The 20,778-nt window shown below is 37.3% G+C and overlaps 1 protein-coding gene across 5 annotated transcripts in view; it reads right to left on the reverse strand.

The window, feature by feature from the left end:
- The window catches only part of TFEC (transcription factor EC), a 258,690-nt gene that overhangs the window by 63,859 nt on the left and 174,053 nt on the right, over positions 1–20,778 (reverse strand). The gene's annotated exons all lie outside the window — the stretch shown is intronic.

The raw sequence follows: 20,778 nt of genomic DNA on the forward strand, positions 1-20,778 counted from the left end.
ATTGTATTATAGTTGTCTGGTTGGTGATGTATTAGACAAAAACAAAAGTAGAACCTGTCCTCAAGAAACTTACATTCTCCTACATAAATATCTGGTTAATAGAACTTTTAAAAATATTATAACCTCCCCCCTCACAAACATGTGTTCTTTCTACACAAGGAGAACATTGACACACTATTCAGAACACACTTATTTTTAACAATTTGTTCCAATGCTAATGATTGGTTCACTGGACACAGTCACATTCTTTCACTTAGTTTCTTTTTGTGTCCAACATCACATTGTCCGATAATGGAGATGGGGGCAAGGAACACAATTTGTGGCCATGAACAGGACAAAATTAGGTAGCCTGTACAGGTACTGACCTGATGGCTGTCATCTCATTACCACTGTCCTTTCCTGGAAAATGACAACCTGGATTAATGAACTGGGATATAATCCCTCATTTCAGGATGCCCCTTTCCATTTAAAGTATGGAAGTGCTGTGCACTGAGCTGCACCAACATTGTGTTTCCACAAAGGGACTTCTGATTCTTTAAGTGATCTTGCCCAGTCTTAACCAGCTACCTAATGTTTCATGAACTGAAATCACCTAAAGAAAGTTTTTTGCCAACAGATACAGTTTTAAAGACAGCATGTATGATTCTTTTTTTTTCTTTTTGGAGGGGGGAAGGCAGGGGAATTGAGATTAAGTGACTTGCCCAAGGTCACACAGCTAGTAAGTGTTAAGTGTCTGAGGCTGGATTTGAACTCAGGTCCTCCTGACTCCAGGGTCGGTGCTCTATTCACTGTGCCACCTTGCTGCCCCAACATGTCTGATTCTAAAACAAAAACAAATCTCATGATTTCACTAGCTTTTAGAATCTAATTAGAATTCTCCCTCTGGAGAATAGTCTAATAGGTGAGGTCAAAAGACTAGAAAGAAATGAACAAGAATTCCTCTTGTGAAACAGGGCTGTAGGAAAAGAAAGTACTACTGTATACCATATTGCTTACCCTGTCTCTGATGGGCAAGACTAGATTTTTTTTATTTTCTTTTTTTTTTAATAAAAAGAGCCCAGGGTTTGAGTTCTAGTTCTTCCACTGATTTTGTGTATTTGGGAAAATCTTTTCATTTGTCTTTGTTCATTTGGGACAAGTTTTAATTCAATATATAGTTACTCATTAAAAAAAAATCACGTTACAAGGAGAAAAATAGGGGCTGTATTTTGAAGTGGCTGTTTGGATCTTCCACTCTGGCAAAGCTAGTTCCACAAATTGTGTATGTGATGGGGGGAAAGAATCATTATTTATTAGCTAAATTTCCTCCTTGATGAGGAAAAGTATGTATTATAAAAACTATAAAGTCTTTCCTGATTTTGACTACCCACTAGTGACCCATATTTTTAAAACATCATGTACATTTTGTATTTAATTATAGGTATATGTTTTCCCCTAATAGAATGTAATCTTCCTGAAGGCCAGAACTGTTTCATTTTATCTTTGTTTCCTTGGCCCTTAGATTGGTTTCTGGCACAAAATAAGGACTTAAGAAATGCTTGTTAATTGAATGCATTAAGGTATCTCTTCTTATGAGAACTGTTGGCTAAATATATTAGCCTCTTAAAATGACCTGATAGAATAAGACTAAGCAAGTCTCAAACATTTCTGGGGAAATATGAAAAAGGGCTCCTCAGACTGAACTAAAAATGTTGATATATTACTCCCATAATTCATTTTAAACTTTTATATAATTTTAAAACTCTTAATACCAGGCCTACAGACTGCCTGAGCCTTTTCTATCATAGAAACCCGAATTTTTAATCTTTCAAACTACGACAAGAAAGATGAACAAAGGTGAAAGCAAAAGCATCAAGGAATAGAATGAAACACCTTCCATTCCTCCATCTTGATAGTTCTTTATAGTCTTGCTTATGACCATATAACCCTGAAATTCATGCTCGAAAAAAGTCATCCATAAAATTTGCCATCGTGCAACACAAATGACATGTATGGTAGAAAAGAAAGAAGAGATGAGGAAAAGAAAAAAAAAATCACAAGTACTTTATCCTCTCTCTGTATAGCATTGAACATTTGCTGTGTGAGAGGAAGAGCAAGAAATAAAAGCAATTCTTTCTGTAGGAACTTTGACTAATAGGGGCCCAAAAGTAGCCATTTTCAAAATAAAAATTTAATTAATTAGGTGTTGAGAGTGGGAGAAAGTTTTCAACATCCCAATGCAACCCTGGATAAAAGGCCATTTTTTTGTTCTAGAATATCCCTTCTTGGGATATTAATATATACAAAATTTTTACTATGAGGAGTGCTTGGTAGAACTCTCTTTGTCCCGAATGGAATGTAAATACCAAGAATTTTTTTTAATCCATTACAAGTTTGTATGAACCCAAAAACAAAATCATAATATCCACTATATAACATATAAAAATAAGCAGAGTTGAGCACTTGAAGATATACAAAGAACCTTAAATCCATTATATCATTGGACTCTCACTAGAGCCCTGTGATAGTAGGTATTATTATTATCTTCATTTTACAAATGTAGAGACACAGAGACTTTCCAAGGAATCTGGAGCCCCTATGTTTCTGAGGCAGGAATACGTCTCAGGTCTTTCTAAATTTAATCCAGTCCTTTATCCACTATCCCATATTGACTCATTGGTATATGATACCATGATGTATAAAGTGAGCCTCCTAACTGGAGTTTTTACATTTCTTTTCATTTTATGCTTTAATCATTTCCTTAATGGAGACACCATTATCAATGAACAAGGTCAGTTTTTTCCTTTATTATTAAGTTACTAGTAATCATTTGCAATGATGTCTATCACACCAACTTTACAAATACCTTACATGAGCTACCAAGATCTAAATCCATTTTGTATTCTAAAGCAGCTCAGATCAAAGTACATAACTTACAAAATTACATAGATGACATAGCTGAAAAATAAGGATTTTCATTACTTTCCATTTATTTGTTGTGTCTATTCTTCCTTAGTCAAAAAAGTGATTATAGTTTATCCTATAGATATAAAACCATCTATCCTAGCAAGCACTGTAATCTGTCACAGACCATTATCACTGAAACTTCTGTCAGTGGTCCTAGTACAATGGCTAATGGCTTTGAAGTGAAACTCCACAAAAGAGATTCAGATAGATGTACACTTCCCCCCCCACACCCCCCCCACCCCCCCACACACACAGGTTGAGTCTCACTTAGAACGTCTTTCCAAACATGAACCAATTTGACCATGCAGGCTGTCAAGGAAGTCAAATAAACAGTCAAACCAGGGAGAAACAGTGAAGTCAGGAAAAAAGAAATCCTGTCAAATGGCTTCCAACTCGATGCTCATTTCTTGCCTGATGAACAGCACAGTCAGTCAAAATGTGTTGGGGGTTTTTTTAAGTCAAACTACTTTGTGTTCATATGCCCAGCTTTGGTGGTTCACACATTTCAGCAAATCTAAGTTGTGTCCAGATTGAGGAAATTTTAATAGGCTACATCAGTGATGTCAGATTCAAATAGAAAAAGGAGCCACTCAACTGTATGTAAGGATCCCATGCACTTGTTCCATGGGCTGTGTGTGTGTTTCATACCTCTGGGCTACATTATGTTTAAGAGAAATGGGTCTGATTCCACTTCCTGAGAGGGAGATGACTCAAAGTGCAGACTGATACTTTTTTTTTTTTGACATGGACAATGAGGGAATTTACTTTGTTCAACACGTTTAAGATGGGTTTTTCTCTTTTTTCAGTGGAAGGCATATTTACATTTTTAAAAATTGTAAATAAAATTTAATTTTGAAAAAGGTCAAAAATGTGGTTTTCCACAGCTAGATTGACTGATATTTAAGGAACTCTAGCAGCAGCAGGAGTTTGGGAATAGCTTTCCCATCAATTGGCAAAAGAGACATTAGGAAAAAAATGAGGTGATATTTTTTAAAGTGCTTTGCAAACCTTAAGGAGCTATGTAAATGCTAGCTATCATTATTAATTATTAATTATGATTAATATTAGCTGAGAGCCTCTCCAACAAGGGAGAGGGCATACAACTAATAGCTGTAAGCTTTAAAGTGCTTTAAAATACCAAGGTACTTTATATATAAAAGTGTCCCAAAAGTCTGAGTGCATCAAACCACACTAAGAATTTGGGAACAATCTGTATTATTTACTGTGATCCTTTTAACCATCCTGTGAGGTAACTGGTTTTGTATCTCAGAGAAGTTAGTTGATTTGCCGAAGGTCACACAGTTGCTAACTGTCTAAGAAGGGATCTGAACCTAGGTCTTCCTAATTCCAATTCTGGTTCTCACCTAATAGAAATATTACAGTAACAAGAGGTATCCTGCACTTCTAACATATGCCCCACCTTCCTCTCATGGGAAGACAAGTCATATGACAGAAGTGTAATTTAGGATGGATTGGAAGGGAACTACAAATTTCCCATCCCCAGGATAGTGCTAAAGGAAATGCTCATTCCTGTTCTGCTTCTCTAGCAGGGCCATCTCCAGTGTCCTGATCTATATCTGGCCACTAGACCCAGATGGCTCTGGAGGAGAAAGTGAGGCTGGTGACTTTGCACAGCCCTCCCTCACTCAAATCAAAGTCAACTGCAAATCATGTCATCATTTCTCTGATGCCATGGTCCTCTTTGAGAAAGGACAAACAAGAAAAGATAGCTTCCCTAACTAAAATGTTTCCCTGAAGCAGCCCTATGTAAATTCCGCTAATTAAGTTTAGTGACCCTTAAGGATGGTGGTTGACTCATGTATAATCAATATCATATGCTTGCCTTCTCAAGGGGTGGGGAAGTGGTAGAAAAGAGGAAGAAAATTTGGAATTCAAATTTTTAAATGAATAAAGTAAAATACAGAGGATTAAAAGGAAACCAATTATATTTTAAAATAGTCTATAAACAGGAAGGCCACAATCACACAGTTTAGCAAGGGGTCTAATAACTACTTCACCGGTGAGAAGGATCATAGGTGATATTCTGAGATAATGTGCAACAATTGTAAATGTGATCACTATGGGTGCCAAAATTACAAGTGCTTCTAATACTATATATAGTTTGTTGCCTACATTCATAATTGAAGGAATTCTAAATTTCAATTTCACTTCAATCGTTTTCAGTCACTTCTGACTCTTTGTGACCCCAATGGGTTTTTCTTGGCAAAGATACTGACTGAAGTCATTTGCTATTTCCTTCTCCAGGTGATTTTTACAGATGAAGAAACTGAGGCAAACAGGGCCCAGAGTCACACAGCTAGTAAGTGTCTGAGGCTGGAGATGGATGAGACACTACAGGCCTTTAGAGGGCGGGTGCCTCACTGATATTCTTATTTTCTTTGTACTTTTCTAAGTCCAATCTTAAGCTCTAATTCCACAGAATTCATTTTTCAAGTCTCATTGTGGCATGGAGGTGATCTTGGATCCATGAAAGCTATATATAAGCAGCTAAATGGCACAGTGGATAGAATGCCAGACCTGGAGTCAGGAAGACTCATCTTCCTGAGTTCAATGAAGCCTCAGATACTTAGCTGTGTGACCCTGGACAAGTCACTGGACTCTGTCTCAGTTTCTTCATCTATAAAATGAGCTGGAGAAGGAAATGGCAAACCACTGAAGTATCTTTGCCACGAAAATCCCAAAGGGGCTCATGAAGAGTTGGACACAACTGAACAATTAGAAAGTCTTCAGCATGTTTCCTTAGAAATAGGACACTGAATTTGGAGTCAGAGAACCCAGGTTCGAATCCTGCTTCTGCTACTTATTCCATGTGAGGTTGGGCAAGTCTCTTAACCTTCCCAAATATCAGTTCCCTCAACTGTAAAACATGGGGAGATTCTGACTAGCTGACTTCCTAAAATCTTTACCAGTTCTAAATATATGATGCAATGAACTTCATTCCTGGCAAAAGATGATTTTCTATCTGAGCACTAGCCTAACTAAATACAGAATGACTCATTACCAGTAAAGTGGCCGTTGCAAGCCAATGAAACAAAGCATGTAAATCAGTCTTCAGTCCTGTTTACTCCCTTCCACATCTGTAATGAGGTTGGCAGAATGGTGAAAAAGGAAATAAAGTTTGTTAAGAATCACAGTTTTTAGCACCCACCCAGAAACATCTGGCCGTGTAACCTTGAGCAAATTACTTAACCCCAATTGCTTAGGGGTGGCCAGGTGGTGCAGTGAGTAAGAGCACTGGCCCCAGTGTCAGGATGACCTAGGGATCGAATCTGGGCTCAGATACTTAGCACCACACCCAGAAATAACTAGCCGTGTAACCTTGAGCAAGTTACTTAATCCCAATTGCTTTAAAAAAAAAAAATCACAGTTTTTAGACTACCCATCTACATGAATTTGTCAGTTCATGATCTAAATATGGGGTCTTTTTCTAGATACCAAGTAAACATATACTTGGAGGAAATAGACCATCTATATTTTGACTTTCTTAGAATTAATGCAACCAGATAACAAAAAGAAACTGCAACCAAATAGAAGGATGATGATAGGATGGTTCACGCATTCTCTTTGGAGAAACAAATAAAGGGGTTGATGGAATTGCTTTTATCTTATGTACAGAGACAAAAAGATACATCATTTCCTGGAATATTCAGTCACCTTATGGTACAGTATTTGAAAGAATATGAAGAAGAAAGCAATCAGAGCTCATTGCAGAGTATAAGCATATAAAGAAACTCCACAAGGGACTTGGTAATGCCAATAGACACGTGCTTTGCTACTCAGTGACATCAATGAAATGGTAGGTAGGACAGGAAAAATGAGCTGAAAAATATGGTTCATGAGTAAAAAATGAGAGGCTAGTGGCCAGTAGACTACACAGAAGACTCTCATATATGAATCAAGACTATTTTCTTCAAGAAAATAATTGGGTGCTGCACATACACACACACACACACACAGTGATTCTGCAATCTTGAGCTGCATTAAGAGAAGCACACCTTACAGGAATGGAGAGGTGACAGTCCTACTGTATTCTGTCTACTCAGATTTCAGTTACATTAATCTTGCAGTTGAAGGGCAAGGAACTATGTTCAATTCTGAGAACCACAGTTTAAAAGGGATAAAAATAAGCTGCAAAGTGTCCAGAAGAGGACAACTGGGTCCATGTAATATGAAGATCACTTGAAAGAACTGGGGATATTTAGCCTGAAAAAAGAGAAGATTCAGAAGAGACATGATGGCTGTCTTCATGTATCTGACAGTTGTCTTGTGAGGAGGGATTAGGCTGTCCATGTCTGGTCCCAGAGGACAGAAAACCAGAACAATGGGTAGACATCAAGAAAGTTCTGTGATTCTATAAGTATTTTGTCAAAAAAAGGGACACAGCAGCCAAGGGCAATGACTTAAGATAAAAATTAATTTGAAGGGTTTTTTTGAGAGATATACTAGAATATTATGAGCAATATTGTGTTATGAAACAGTAAGAAGCTGCAGAGGGGAAAACCAAGCTTAAAGAAACGTTGATGAGAGATGCAACTAATCAAAGCAATCCCAAAGACATTTAAGTATGAAACCAGAAGGACAAAAAGCAAAAACCATGAAGAAAGTTGGTTGGTTTTTTTTTTTAAATAATAAACTCTTTTCATATTCAAACACAACAGAACAATCTCTTTTGGACTCTTAATGTTACAGCACCAGATGTGTTGCATAAGGAATTGGAAATAACCAAGACAAAGAAAAAAGATGGGCAAAGCAGCTGGTCTAGACTGAGTATAAACAAAAGACATCTGGACTGAAGGTGATGGTTTTGAAAGCCATGAGGGATCAGTTCTCAAGATTATCTACAAAAAGAGAATCCTAAAGGCATTTAAAAAAAATTGGACATCATTACCAAGAGAAGGCAACAAAAATAGTCTCAGTAATGACTGAAGCATGCATTTTTTCATCTTGACAAAAAAATGTTTACAAGAATAGACTATACAGCAAATAAGGAAGTGGATGGGGGAAATGGGACAAAGGATGTCATCCATAAAATTCTTGACAAGAAATCAAAGTGTCTCGGTCCTATAATGAGGACTAAAAGAGTAAGAATCTATGTGCTCCAAAACTAGCCATGTGACCTTGAGGCAAGTCACTTAACCCCAATTAACCTACCTTTCCCCCTCCAAAAAAAGCAAAAAAAAAAAAAAAAAGAATCTATGTGCTCCTAATTCTTTGTTGGTGGAGTGGTGAACTGATCCAACCATTCTGGAGATCAACTTGGAACTATGCCCAAAGGGCTATAAAACTGTGCATACCCTTTGCTCCAACAATACTATTTTTAGGTCTCTATCCCAGAGAGATCATAAAAAAGGGAAAAGGACCCACACATACAAAAATTTTTATAGCAGCTCTTTTTGTGGTGGCAAAGAATTGGAAACTGAAGAGTTCAGTTGGGGAACGGCTAAACAAGTTGTGGTGTATGAATGGAATACTACTGTTCCCTAAGAAATGTTGAGCAGGTGGACTTCAGAAAAACATGGAAAGACTTATGTGAACTGATGTTGAGTGAAGTGAGCAGAACCAGGAGAACATTGTAACAACTACATTGTGCAACTTACCTCTTCTGAGCCATGCAGTGATATAAGACAATTCCAAAAGACTCATGATAGAAAATACTATCCATATCCAGAGAAAGAACTATGGAGTCTGACTACAGATTAAAGCATACTATTTTCTTTTTTTAATTTTTTTCTTTCTCAGGGTTTTTCCCCTTTTGTTCTCATTCTTCTTTCACAGCATGACTAATGTGGGAACATTTAATACAATCATACACATATAGCCTATGTCAAATTGCATGCTGTCTTGGGGAAGGAGTAATGGAAAGGACAAAGCTTTGGAAGTGAATGATGAAAATTAAAATTAAATTTAAAAAAAATTTTAACTCTATGTGTCCAATTGGTAGATACTTAAGAAATCTTTATCAATAGATTGATGTAGATCATGGGTGATTATCCTTCAATGTATCAAAGATGCCTTTGGCCATCTTGAAACCTATGGACTTTCCAAAATAACATTTTTCAGTGCGTGAAAGGGAAGTCAATTATAGTGAAATACAATTATCAAAACTTTTTTTTAAATTAAGTTTACAGACTCTAGGGTTAGAACCTCTGTTCTAAAGGAAGGACCCCAGGATACTGGGGGAAAATTGCACATCAGATTTATAGGACAAAAGTCATAAAAAATGGACAGGCTTGGACAGATTACAATCTGTATCACTAGAAGAAATAACTACATGGATGAGGTCATAGATTCATCGAAATATCAGAGTAAATTCTAATTGATCTTATTCATGTTTTGAGCCTTGTAAATCAGAGTAACCCTCAGAGAAGTTGGCAGGTGCACTGTCAGAGACTAAAGTTATTAAAACCATTTAAATGGGGGCTACAATCCAGTGAATGAAGTTTCCCCAAAAATGTATGGAAATATTTTAGGTCAGGAGGAAATCATTAAAACAAATGAAAGGGGTATTGAACAGTGCCCACCTCTTGAATTAGAGGGAATCTTCTGGCCCTACTAATCTGTTTAAATTCTACTCTTAAGAAAAGTAATTATTTAAATATCATTTAGAGATACAAGCTTTCATTAACAAGAGATTTATTAAAAGGAAGGCTATCACTCCATAACCTCATTCTGGAATAGACCACATGCAGGGAAGGGCAAAGGAGAAGTGTTGGAATATCTTCTCAATAGAAAAAATAGTTTCCAATATGGGTTATATCATAAAGATGAAAGAGCGTAAAGATGTAAGTGTATTTCTTCACATAGCATCTGGATTGTAAACCACCTCCCATGCTGTACTAGATAATTGCCCTGGTTTTCATCTTGAAATGACATTTCTATAGATATATTATGAATTCTTAATAATTGAAGCTACATAATTATATTTTACTCATAAGGAGTTTATCTTTTTGCTATTTTTTTGGAAGGGGGAAGGTATGGCAGTTGGGGTTGTGACTTGCCCAAGGTCACACAGTTAGTAAGTGTTAAGTGTCTGAGGTCAGATTTGAACTCAGGTTCTCCTGACTCCAGGGCCAGTGCTCTATTCACTGTACCACCTAGCCACCCCCTGAGGAGTTTATCTTCATGAAAAAGTAGTTAATATTTCTGGTTAAAGACTAGAATAAAGATTTTATCCCTTGTATGTAAAGAGAAAGTAATGTTTGGGTCTATGCTAGAAAGCAGACTAGAGCATCATCTGAGAAAGAAGTCCTCAGCCTACAGACACATGGCTCCGGGGGCCCACAAAGAATTTTAAAAGTTATGTCTGACATGAGAAGTAATATGGCTAGAAGTCAATTTCTGCTTCTGACATACAGAAATTCTGGGTGGGCAGCTACTTAACCTCTCAGAGCTCTAGGCAATACTGTAAGACTACAAGTTGCGGAGAAAATACCAACCTGCATTGATAGGGGATATTTCCTCCCTCTAGAATTCCCTATCCCAATAAAGTCACAGGTCCACTACCTATCTTTAGGTCTTTAATTCATACACATCTCATGGACTATAGAGGAAAGTAATCCACAAGTCAATGAAGACCACAACAATTCATCCATTTCTTTTCATATTGTTCAGAACCAAAACTAGACTGTTGTGTTGGCTTTTCCCAGCATGACAACATGGAAGAGGAATGGGTTTTCTGTCCCTCCAGTTCATATAGAAAGAGGCAACTTGTCTACTCTTACCTGGCACTAGACTACCACCTCCAGGGTCCTATCACTGAACTGATTATTTCCTCTCTTCTGCCTCCTGAGAGAGGAGGCCACTAAGTGGTACAGTGGATAGACTGTGAGGCCTGGAATAGGGAAGACCCAAGTTCAGATCTGGCTTCAGACACTTACTATCGGTGTGACCCTGGGTAAGTCACTTAACCCTCTTTTTCTCCATTTCCCCGTCTGTCAAATGAGCTGGAGAAGGAAATGGCCAAACCACTCCAGTATCTATGGGGCCATGAAGAGTAGGACATGACTGAAGTGACGGAATCACAACAAAGACTCCTGGAGGAGGGAAGAGAAGGGAATAGATCAGAGCATCCCTTTCCCAGTACACACTCCCATAGCTGAATGTCCTCTGCAACACATTCCCTCTGCAAATGTATACTGCCAACTAATACCTATAGAAGATATAGGTAGAATACTTTGATATAATCAAGCATGGTTCAAGCATCAACTAATAGTCGAAACTTAAGAACTGTTTGATTTTGAAGCATATCTGTAACTTCTGATGTTTTCTGGAATAAGTTTAACTCAGTCATTAAAGGAAATACTCTTGTGTAGGAAACCAGAAGACTTCTGCATAATAGGAATGAATAGAACACTTGGGAATAATACAGGCTACTAGCTACAAATTAGGTTGATGGAGGCAATAACCAGTACAGATTTCTCACGTGACTTGTCCAAGGTCAGTTCACCTCTCTGTGATGTCTCATCCTCCAAATGGAAATAAAAACAGTGAACTCTCTCATAAGTGTGCCCTGTAGTCTGATTAAAGATTGAAAAGATCTTTGAAAATCCACAGTGCTCCTAGGGAAAAATGCTAAATATCATTATCATTATTACACCTAATGCTATAATTTGGTCTCCCCAGATTCCTTTTTTATGCAGATTCTGTCAGATTCTGACTTTTGACTTTTCTCCTCTCTGGACAAATCTCCAATGGTAAAGCAAAGGGAAATACTGAAGCAATTAGAGGAAAATTGAAACAATTAATTCCCCTCTTTTTTTTTTTAAGTGAAGAGCTAGTCTCTGTGAACTGGTTCAACCACACAAAAAAGTCACCAATGACCTTTTTCTATCCAAGTTAAAGAAAGAAAAATTGACTTTATAACTGTCACTAACCAATCAATCCATTATTTCAATATTAATCATTCTTCTTTACTTTTACTTCCATCTGCATTTTCATGTTACCTCTTCAGTTGGGATTTCTGCTCCTTTAAAAGTCAGAGAATATACCATACCCATTGAGGACCAGGCATCATTTTGAGCAACAGAAAGTTTCCAGTAACCAAGTAACCTGCATCTTTCCTCCCCTTGGGATGTTTGGAAAGTTTCTCTTTCTTAAATGGTATTCTTCTGATTTATGGTACTATATACAATAGTAGGTAACAAATGAAATAAAAGGAAAAAGAAAGAAAAATTAAATGAAATATGGTAAAATTATATTATTTTCATCTATATTCTAAGAGAGTAAAAATAATCATAGATTTGGAACTACAAGGAACCTTATGAAGTCTAACCCCTTCATTTTACAGAGAGGTTATGTGATCTACCCAGAGTCACACAGCTAATGAAGGTTTGAAGAGGCATTCAAATTCAGGTCTTCCCAAATCCAAGCCTAGTGTTCTATCCACTATACCACACTCCTCTCTTTTTATCTTGAAAAAAAATCTACTTGATATTTGTCAATGGTAATCAATCAATCCATTGTTTCAATATTAACTGTATCTAACTATGAGTGAAGTTTGGGAAGGGGATACCTTTTGGCTCGTTTGATGGATTTTGCATATGATTAAAGATCTCCCGGACTGATTACAAAGAGGCTTTTCCCTATAGCTTTGCAATGCATATCCCTCTTTTGGAGGTACCTGATTCTTATCAAAACCTAAAGGTTTGCTCTCAGGGAATTCATGGATCCTATAAAATCTTAGAGGCCAAAGGGAATGTGGAAGGGAACACCTTCTCCAGGCTCCACTTCTGACTTTGAACTTTCTTTACCATGTCACAGAAACCTCTTCACCCAAGAAGTTCACTCAGCCCTCATACTTCTCACACTGGAAGTACCCTCCCCTTGTTACCCTCTCCTCTGATTGCCTAAGTTCCTCCATTTTAAGGAAAATGCCAGGCCAGCCATGACTTCATTTCTCTCCAGGTTGTACTTGTGAATTTCTAGGACTTTCTCTACCACCATCCTTCTCCCCCTATCCAGTATTAGACTTAACCTATTTAAATCTATTTAGCCATTCTGGGCTCCTTCTAATGTATTATGAAGGTGTCAGGATAAGCCCAGAATGGTTAAATAGAATTTGAAACCAGAATTCATTGTGGGGCTAGAAGTAAAATGGTAGATTGGGAAATGAGTAGTCAGGATCTTGAATGCTTATATTTAGCATGTACTCTACTGTGAATAGATTCTTTTGCTTTACTATGATGCCATGATTTATTCAGGTTTGATCAGGGGAGGTTCTGTGGAAAGGGAGTTGGTAAGCAGTAGATTAAAACCGATTACCCCCTAGAGTACCATGGACCAGGCATAGTGTAAATGGGACATTTTAGGAAGCCTAGGTGCCACAACTAGCTTTGGGATTATTCTCATATGGATGTTAAGATTAAAGATGTCTACAGTTCTTAAATCATCTCATTTTACAAAATAGAAACTTCCCTTGACAACAAGATCTATCTAAAGTACCAGAATGTCTGAACTTCAGTCTTAGTACTTAAAGTTGAGGTGGAATTTCTCAAGTTCTTTTATATCACCCCCTAAAGTTGTCAAGGATAGACTTTGGGTACTTCAGAGGAATCTGATCAATATGCCAGCCCTCGCTCTTAATTCTAGGTGGGTGTTTAATAAATGATAATTGATTAAATGTCTGATTCTCCTCACTGGCAGAACATTTTCAGTAACAAAAGTTTCCATTCATTCAGTTCATTTCTTTAAGTACTCCTGTGACTGTGAAACTTATCCATCTATGGCTCCTGAATAAAGAGTATGCCAGCTAAGACTACTGCTAACAATATCAACCACCCTGTCCAGCACTAGCCACCATCTCTCATTATAATCTCCTTTCAAATTTTCATTTATTCTTACCTACAAGAACATCCAATTATACTCTGCATTCAGTGAACTCCATGTCATCCCTTTTTCTTCCTCAGATGGAAAAGACAGTTTTTTTCTCTACTACAAGCAAGTAGGATGATACACTGCAACCCTGCCCAGATGTGTCTGACCTACTCTACTCATATTCTCTGAACTCAACAATTATGAAACCCTGTAATCTCAAACTCTCAAAAACAACCAGCTGCGTTTTTCCCCCTGACTATGAGTACTTCAGGAACATTCTTTCTTACAATAAAAAATCTTTCCAAGGACAATGGCAGGATGAGTAAGCAAATCAAGAGACTCTTGACTTCATTTTCTTCTCAAATTTTAACATCTTAAAAAAATAGGCACTTAGAAAATAAGACCCTTATATTAAAAATGTTGGACCTGATTCTTAGCCAACTTTCTGACAGCCCAGTTTTTATAGTGGAAAGGCTAAACTAACCATGCTTATGTGGGATAGCATCAGTTTTGAGGAAAAGGAAAAAAGGGCAAGGACAAGATTTCAGCCTGGCTACAAAAGGGTCACTGCAGTTCTTACTGAGAGAACTACTTAATATCAAAAAATTAGATAAAGGTGAAAAGCAGGGACAGAATGAAGAGATATGACAAGCAAGGACGAAGAAAAGTCACTACCACAAAGGACCTCAGATCAGACATGGAGGAGCCATCAACAAAGGAGAGCAGTATATGGGGTAGAAAGTGGAGGAGGGAGCTGGAATGTCTGGAGAACAGAATGTGTCTATTCAGGGCTCTAGGGCTGAGGTGCTATCTCTGAGAACAGATATACAAATATATGCATATATTCATATATGTATATGAACTTATTTTCTCCAATCCATTTGGTGCCCTGACCTAACCAACCTACTTTGTATTAGTAGACATACCAATAGAGGTCCTTAGAATTCAGTGTTTAGCATGTCTGACCCATAGGAGATACTTAATAAATGCTTATTGATTGACTAGAAACTAGATATTCCCTTTGTATACATTAGCTGACATGATCATTTTAGGAGATCTGTACCCCAAGACTGGCAAAGAATACTGCCAAAGTTTCAGCCACAGGAAATCTAAGCTTGTAAAATTACTTCCCTATTGGACATTTCTCTGGGGAGCACTGCCTGAACTATAGAGAAAAATGCCTGGTCAAACTCATTTAGCATCAAAACCTAATATTGCTCAATAGCTGTTCAGGGGAGAAGTTGAGGGGCATTTCCCATGCACCTCTAACCAAGATATCAGCATTTTTTTATTATTTAGTAATCAGCCCTCCTTTCCTTATCTCTCCCCTTGAGATAGTTTAAATTGGGTTGAAAGTTATCAACTTCCTCCTCAAACTCATTCTGACCTTCAATATTGCAGTCTGTGTGTCTAACCATACTCATAACTGCAATGTTGAGATTATATGGATTAAAAAAAGCTGAAAAGGAGCAAAGGTCTCACCTTTGGAGGGCAAAAGAATTTACTACACTCTGCCGTGCTTGTCTTCAGGGGAAAAAAAATCCCTTCTAATTACACAACAGTTAGAAAAGCTGAAACCAACCTTTACTAACCCATGCCTGAGGAGTCAGAGGATTCAACATCTTATTTCTTGCTTCAGTAAAGATCGTTGGGAAGAGAAAGAAAAATTCTCATGGCTTCTAAAACATCGCAAATGGAACTCAGATGAAGTCACTCATAAATTAACTGAATATTTTTTAAAAGCAATTTATATGGGTACATTTATGTCCTCTAGTAGAATATAAGCTCCTTGAGGACAGGGAATCTCTTGGGGTTTTAGCTTTGTATCCTCATTTCCTGGTACAGAACAAGAATTTTAAAATGCTCCAGTAAGTTAATTGAATTGAAAAGAAGACTTAAAAGAATGAATATTGTACAAATCATCCAGATACACATGTACCCAAAGTACAGCTTCTGCAAGATGTATCAAAGAAACCCATATCCTAATTGATGTCCCAAATTATCTGGACTTTAGAGATCAAGAGCTATCTCTCTGCATTTTGTAAATTTGGGATTCTCCAATGATGATGTCTAGTTACTACATTTGCATGAAACTCTAAATGTGCCCAGGTAAAAGTTGACCCTCAACTTTCCTTCAATTTTGTTTGCATCTCTCCTTAGCTCTTATCACATTCTGCCATGCAGAATATTTATTTGTGTGTTTATTTTAATAATAGCCAGCATTTATAGTGTACAGTCCTTTAGGTTTGAAAAATGCTTAAAATGTTTATCTCATTTGGTCTTCCCACTGATCCTGAGAGGGAAGCACTCACTCATTGTGCCCATTTTACAGATGAGGAAACAGAAGCTGAGTGGTTTACCCAAGGTAGCTGGATTTGAACTCGTGCTCCAGACTTCACATGTGTTGTACCATCTAGCTTCCTCTTATCCACTCCCCCAACTAAATGATGACTTTTTTTTGAAGGTGGGAACCATGTCCTTTTTCATCTTATTATCCCTAGCACCTAGCATAGTAACAGACACATAACTAAGTCTGAACAAATGTTTGGTTGAATTGAACTCAAGTTGAAAATGCCTTCAGGGGATGATCCCTGGCTGTTATAATCATTAAGCTTCTAGCTTGAGCAGCTGGCCCCATTCTGTGACAAGCTAGTTGTGATATACCCAATGCTAAGGACATAGGATGGAAGTCATCTTCTCCATCTTCCAAAATGGAAACCCTCAATCTTATCAAAATGAAAGGCTAATTTACTTGCTAGACATATCCTCAAAACCCTATACTAATCATCAATCTTATATGCAGGGGACCAATAACAAAGTAATTTTCCCTCATAAATACAAGTCTTCGTTTTGCTCATTTTTGTTTGTTTATAAAACAGGGTTTAGACCTAAAGGAAACAGCTATTGGGAAGTAACTATTGCATTTGTTTTAAAGCATAAATAACACCCCAAAAATGGAAAAAATTAAAAAGCTCAGCTTTCTTCTCCACCCATCATGGAACTAGGTTTGTTAGTCTAATATTTTTTAAGAGCAACAATGATCTTTTAGGTGTTATTCCATCATTGATCACTGTTAAACCTGGTTCCATTCCCTGAGGAAGTGATTAAAAACAACATCATGCTTTTTACATGTTTATTGGTGACAAAAAAAAGTAATTCCTTCATTTTCACCAATTACTTTCCTCTATATCACCTCATTTGTTCCTCACAACAACTCTATGATGCTGAGAGAACAGATATTATTAATTTTCTATATTCTAATGATATGGAAATTAACCTCCCCCCAGATTTTCCTAGCAAGTAAAAAAAATCAAAGAGCTAGGATTTGACACTGTTTTCTGAGTTAAAGTCCAGTATTCACATTAATATCCAGCTAATATTTATTAAGTGCCTACTATGTGCTTGGCACTGATTCTTTCCATTCTTCCATGCTGTGTTTTCATCGATAGACTGGATTCATCTATGGACCAGACACTATAACCTTGTCATGGATCCCATGTTATTTATGTTCCTTCAAAGCCTATGTTATATCACAACACCTAGAAGTAGGCTATATAGAGAAGGTCTTTGGAAAGTGAAATTCCAGGTCTTTGGAAAGTGAAATTCCAGTTCTAAGGGGTGTCCAAAAAGGCTATTTTCTGGTTCTATCTCCTTTTTTTTTTTAATTGTTGATGAATTTGGATGTTATGTCTCTGTAGGAAACAGGTAGACCAGCATGCCCATCTGAGTTTTAGAATTATAGCTTTTTGTGGCTGGAAGTGACTGTAGAGATAATATAGTCTAACTCCCACCTTTTACAGATTAGAGGCTATGACATGTTTGATATATTAGAGGTGAAGTGGTACGTCCAGACTCATAGAGAGACATCACACATTCTTAACCTAAAGTCCCTGAAATTATTTGTTTTAATATTTTGATAACTATATTTCAATTTAATTGGTTTCTTTTGTAATCCTACGTATTTTGTTGTATGCATTTAAAAATATTGTCCTGGGAAAGTGTCCATAAGTTTCACCAGTCTACACAAGGGGTCTGTAACACACAAAAAGGTTAAGAATCCCTGAGATGTAATAGCCTAGTCAAGATGAAGTAATTGATTTTAAAAGCAGGAAGATCCTTAAAAAACATCTGAAAGGAACTGGCTAATTCGGTTTAGAAAGAACTATGCATCCAACTCGACACACTTAAAGTCATTCTATCTTTAGACTTTCTCCTTTGTTTCAATGGGCAAAAAGCTATCCTCATCTAGCAGGCCAATTCATTTAGTAACCTAGGGAGTTACTTACAATCAACATAATTCTGTTCAACATTTCAGAATGCAGTCCAACTCAAAATCAGACCTCTGCAAGCCTATAGCAGAGACAGGATAGCCCATGTTAGTGTTCTTTTGTGGTCAAAGTTGTTAATATATCGTTAGGAGCTGTTCAATGTTCAGTTGTTTCAATCATGTGCAACTCTTTGTGATCCCATTTGGAATTTTCTTGGCAAAGATACTGCGGTGGTTTGCCATTTCCTTCTCCAGGTTATTTTACACATGAGGAAACTGAGGCAAACAGGGTTAAGTGACTTGCCCAGGGTCACAGAAGCAATAAGTGTCTGAGGTGATATTTGAACTCAGATCTTCCTGACTCCAGGCTGGTCACTCTATCTACTTCACCACATAGCTGATTCAAGGATTATTAATGCTTCTCCTTGAGAACATTCAAGCCCATGGCTTTCTCCTTTATTCTTCATGGCGCAAACTTCTAAGTTTCCAACCAGAAATGACAAGAGACAATGAAATTGCATGGAAGGAGAATAAGGTCTAGAGTCAAGAAGCTGGGCACATACCGACTTTTATGCTTACTACTTGTATGACTTTGGACAGGTCATTTAACCTCTTGTAGGCCTCAGTTTCATCTTTAAAATGAAGAATTGGGATTTGACCTCTGACCTATGGATCTAAATCCATGATTCTACTTTTCCAATTGCTTAAGGAAATTAAAAGATTATACTTAACAAAGTGTTTGCTCTACTTGAAGCTACCCCTGTGGATTACCTCCATACGGAAATGAGATGTCATCTAGGTGAGAAAACAAGTCAGACTCCTAAATTTTTAAAAAATAATAGCAATTCTTACCTTATTGTGTCTTTAAGTTAAAACGCTTTTTAATCAGTGGTACACAATATTGATGTCAGGCACCTAACAGAGAATTTAACAGTTAATTGACTGCGATTTATTCTTTGCCTAAAGCCTGCTTGAGATATCCTTTATCTAAGACAACCTCATGGACATGTTACCTCATCCAGTCTTGTAACTTCATTAAACTCCACTCCTATACTGAGTTAGATTATCAGAAAATATCTAAGAGCTTAAGAGCCACAAGAGAGCCTTCATAAGATTTAATGCCAAATCCTCAGTTCTTATATCCCAGTGATATGAGAAATGTCTGTTAATAATTTTTCTGCATCTTTTACAAAACTGTAGTTGAGCACATTGTGATCATATTGCCAAATAAACATCTCTTATATTAGGATCCACACAATAAATTCCTTCTTGAATCTGGTGTCATTAAAAAAAAGGTCCTTTACTAGACAAATGGAAAATTTCATTTGAACATACAAGGAAAATAATACAATACAAAATATTTTCCTTTTTGCCTCACTTGCCCCAAAGCTTTTATAAATTGCTCAGCTAGGGGCAGATAATCCCAGTGGGAAAGAATGCTGGGAACTTAGGAAAACCTGCTTTCCAGACTCAGATACTCATTAAGCTGTATGACCCTAAAACATATGCAAGTACAAACACATACCTATCCTTAAAAGGCCTTTCACTTCTCTCTTCCCCTCAATCATCTTGTGTTTCCTTCTTTCACAGCCAAATTCATAGAATGAGCAGTCTACACTATGGAACTCCTTTCCATCACCCACTGACTTTTCAACACTGGAGTCTGACGTCACTACCCTACTGAAGCTGCCCTCTCCAGGGCTACCAATGCTATTGCCTAAATTCAATGGCCTTTTTTCTTCCTACTGTAGAAGCATATTAACAATTTCCTTTTTAGTTCAACAGAAAATATTAGGCAATAAATCTCTCCAGTCTAAAGTTCTTTGCAGACTTACCAGAAGGAAGGAAACTTTGATCAGTACTTAATCAAACTTCTTAGGAAACAATGTCCCCCATTAAAATCCTTCTTCTCATACATAACACCTTTTTCTTACGAAAATGTTCATGGAATGAAAATTCAAGTTGAAACTGGGTAAAACTAATTAAGGGTAGTAACCAAATTTAGAAGTTAAAACACTTCTAGGTAAAGGGATTAGCATTAAAACTAAAGGCAGTTCCCTCTTTCCCCATTTCCTGACTGGATTAGGGTATGGATCAGAATAAACAGATCTTATTGGTTGCTTTAAGTTAGCAGGGACCAGAGGGGTGGGGGAGAGCCCTGGAAAGGAGTGATCAAAATAAAAGACTTGAGTGGCTTTTAGGAGAATGATTCTCCCAGGGCTTTCAGGAAAGATTAAGGGACTATTGTTCTATCAGTTAGATTAGAAAATTAACCCAAAACTGTGTTTATCCTGCTATGACATTTTCTTTGTACAATATTCCTATAAATGTTAAATTAATGATCATTTAAAATACACACCAGGTGCCAGGCCCTGTGTTAAGTGCTTATATTATAAAAGCAAAAGGCAGACACCTCCTTTGAGGAATCCACAATCTAATGGGGAAGAGGGCAAAAAAAAATGTATAAACAAACTATATACAGGATAAAAAGCAAATAAACAACAGAGGGAAAGTGCTAGAATTAGGAAGGCCTGGGAAAGGCTTCCTGTAATTGGGACTCAAAGGAAGTTAGGAGGCAGAGATGAAAAGGGAAAGCTTTCCAGTTTTGGGGGACAGCCTTGGCCAGAGCAGGCAGATGGAATGCCTTGTACCATGCAAGAGAAAGGGAGGCCAGGGTCACTGGATTGAAGACTACATGGGGGGAGAGGTGTAAAGTGTAAGAAGACTGGAAA

This window comes from Petaurus breviceps, unplaced genomic scaffold, assembly GCF_028583685.1.
Source record: "Petaurus breviceps papuanus isolate PSGF00001 unplaced genomic scaffold, PetGlider_PUasm1.0 84, whole genome shotgun sequence".
Taxonomy (NCBI): domain Eukaryota; kingdom Metazoa; phylum Chordata; class Mammalia; order Diprotodontia; family Petauridae; genus Petaurus; species Petaurus breviceps.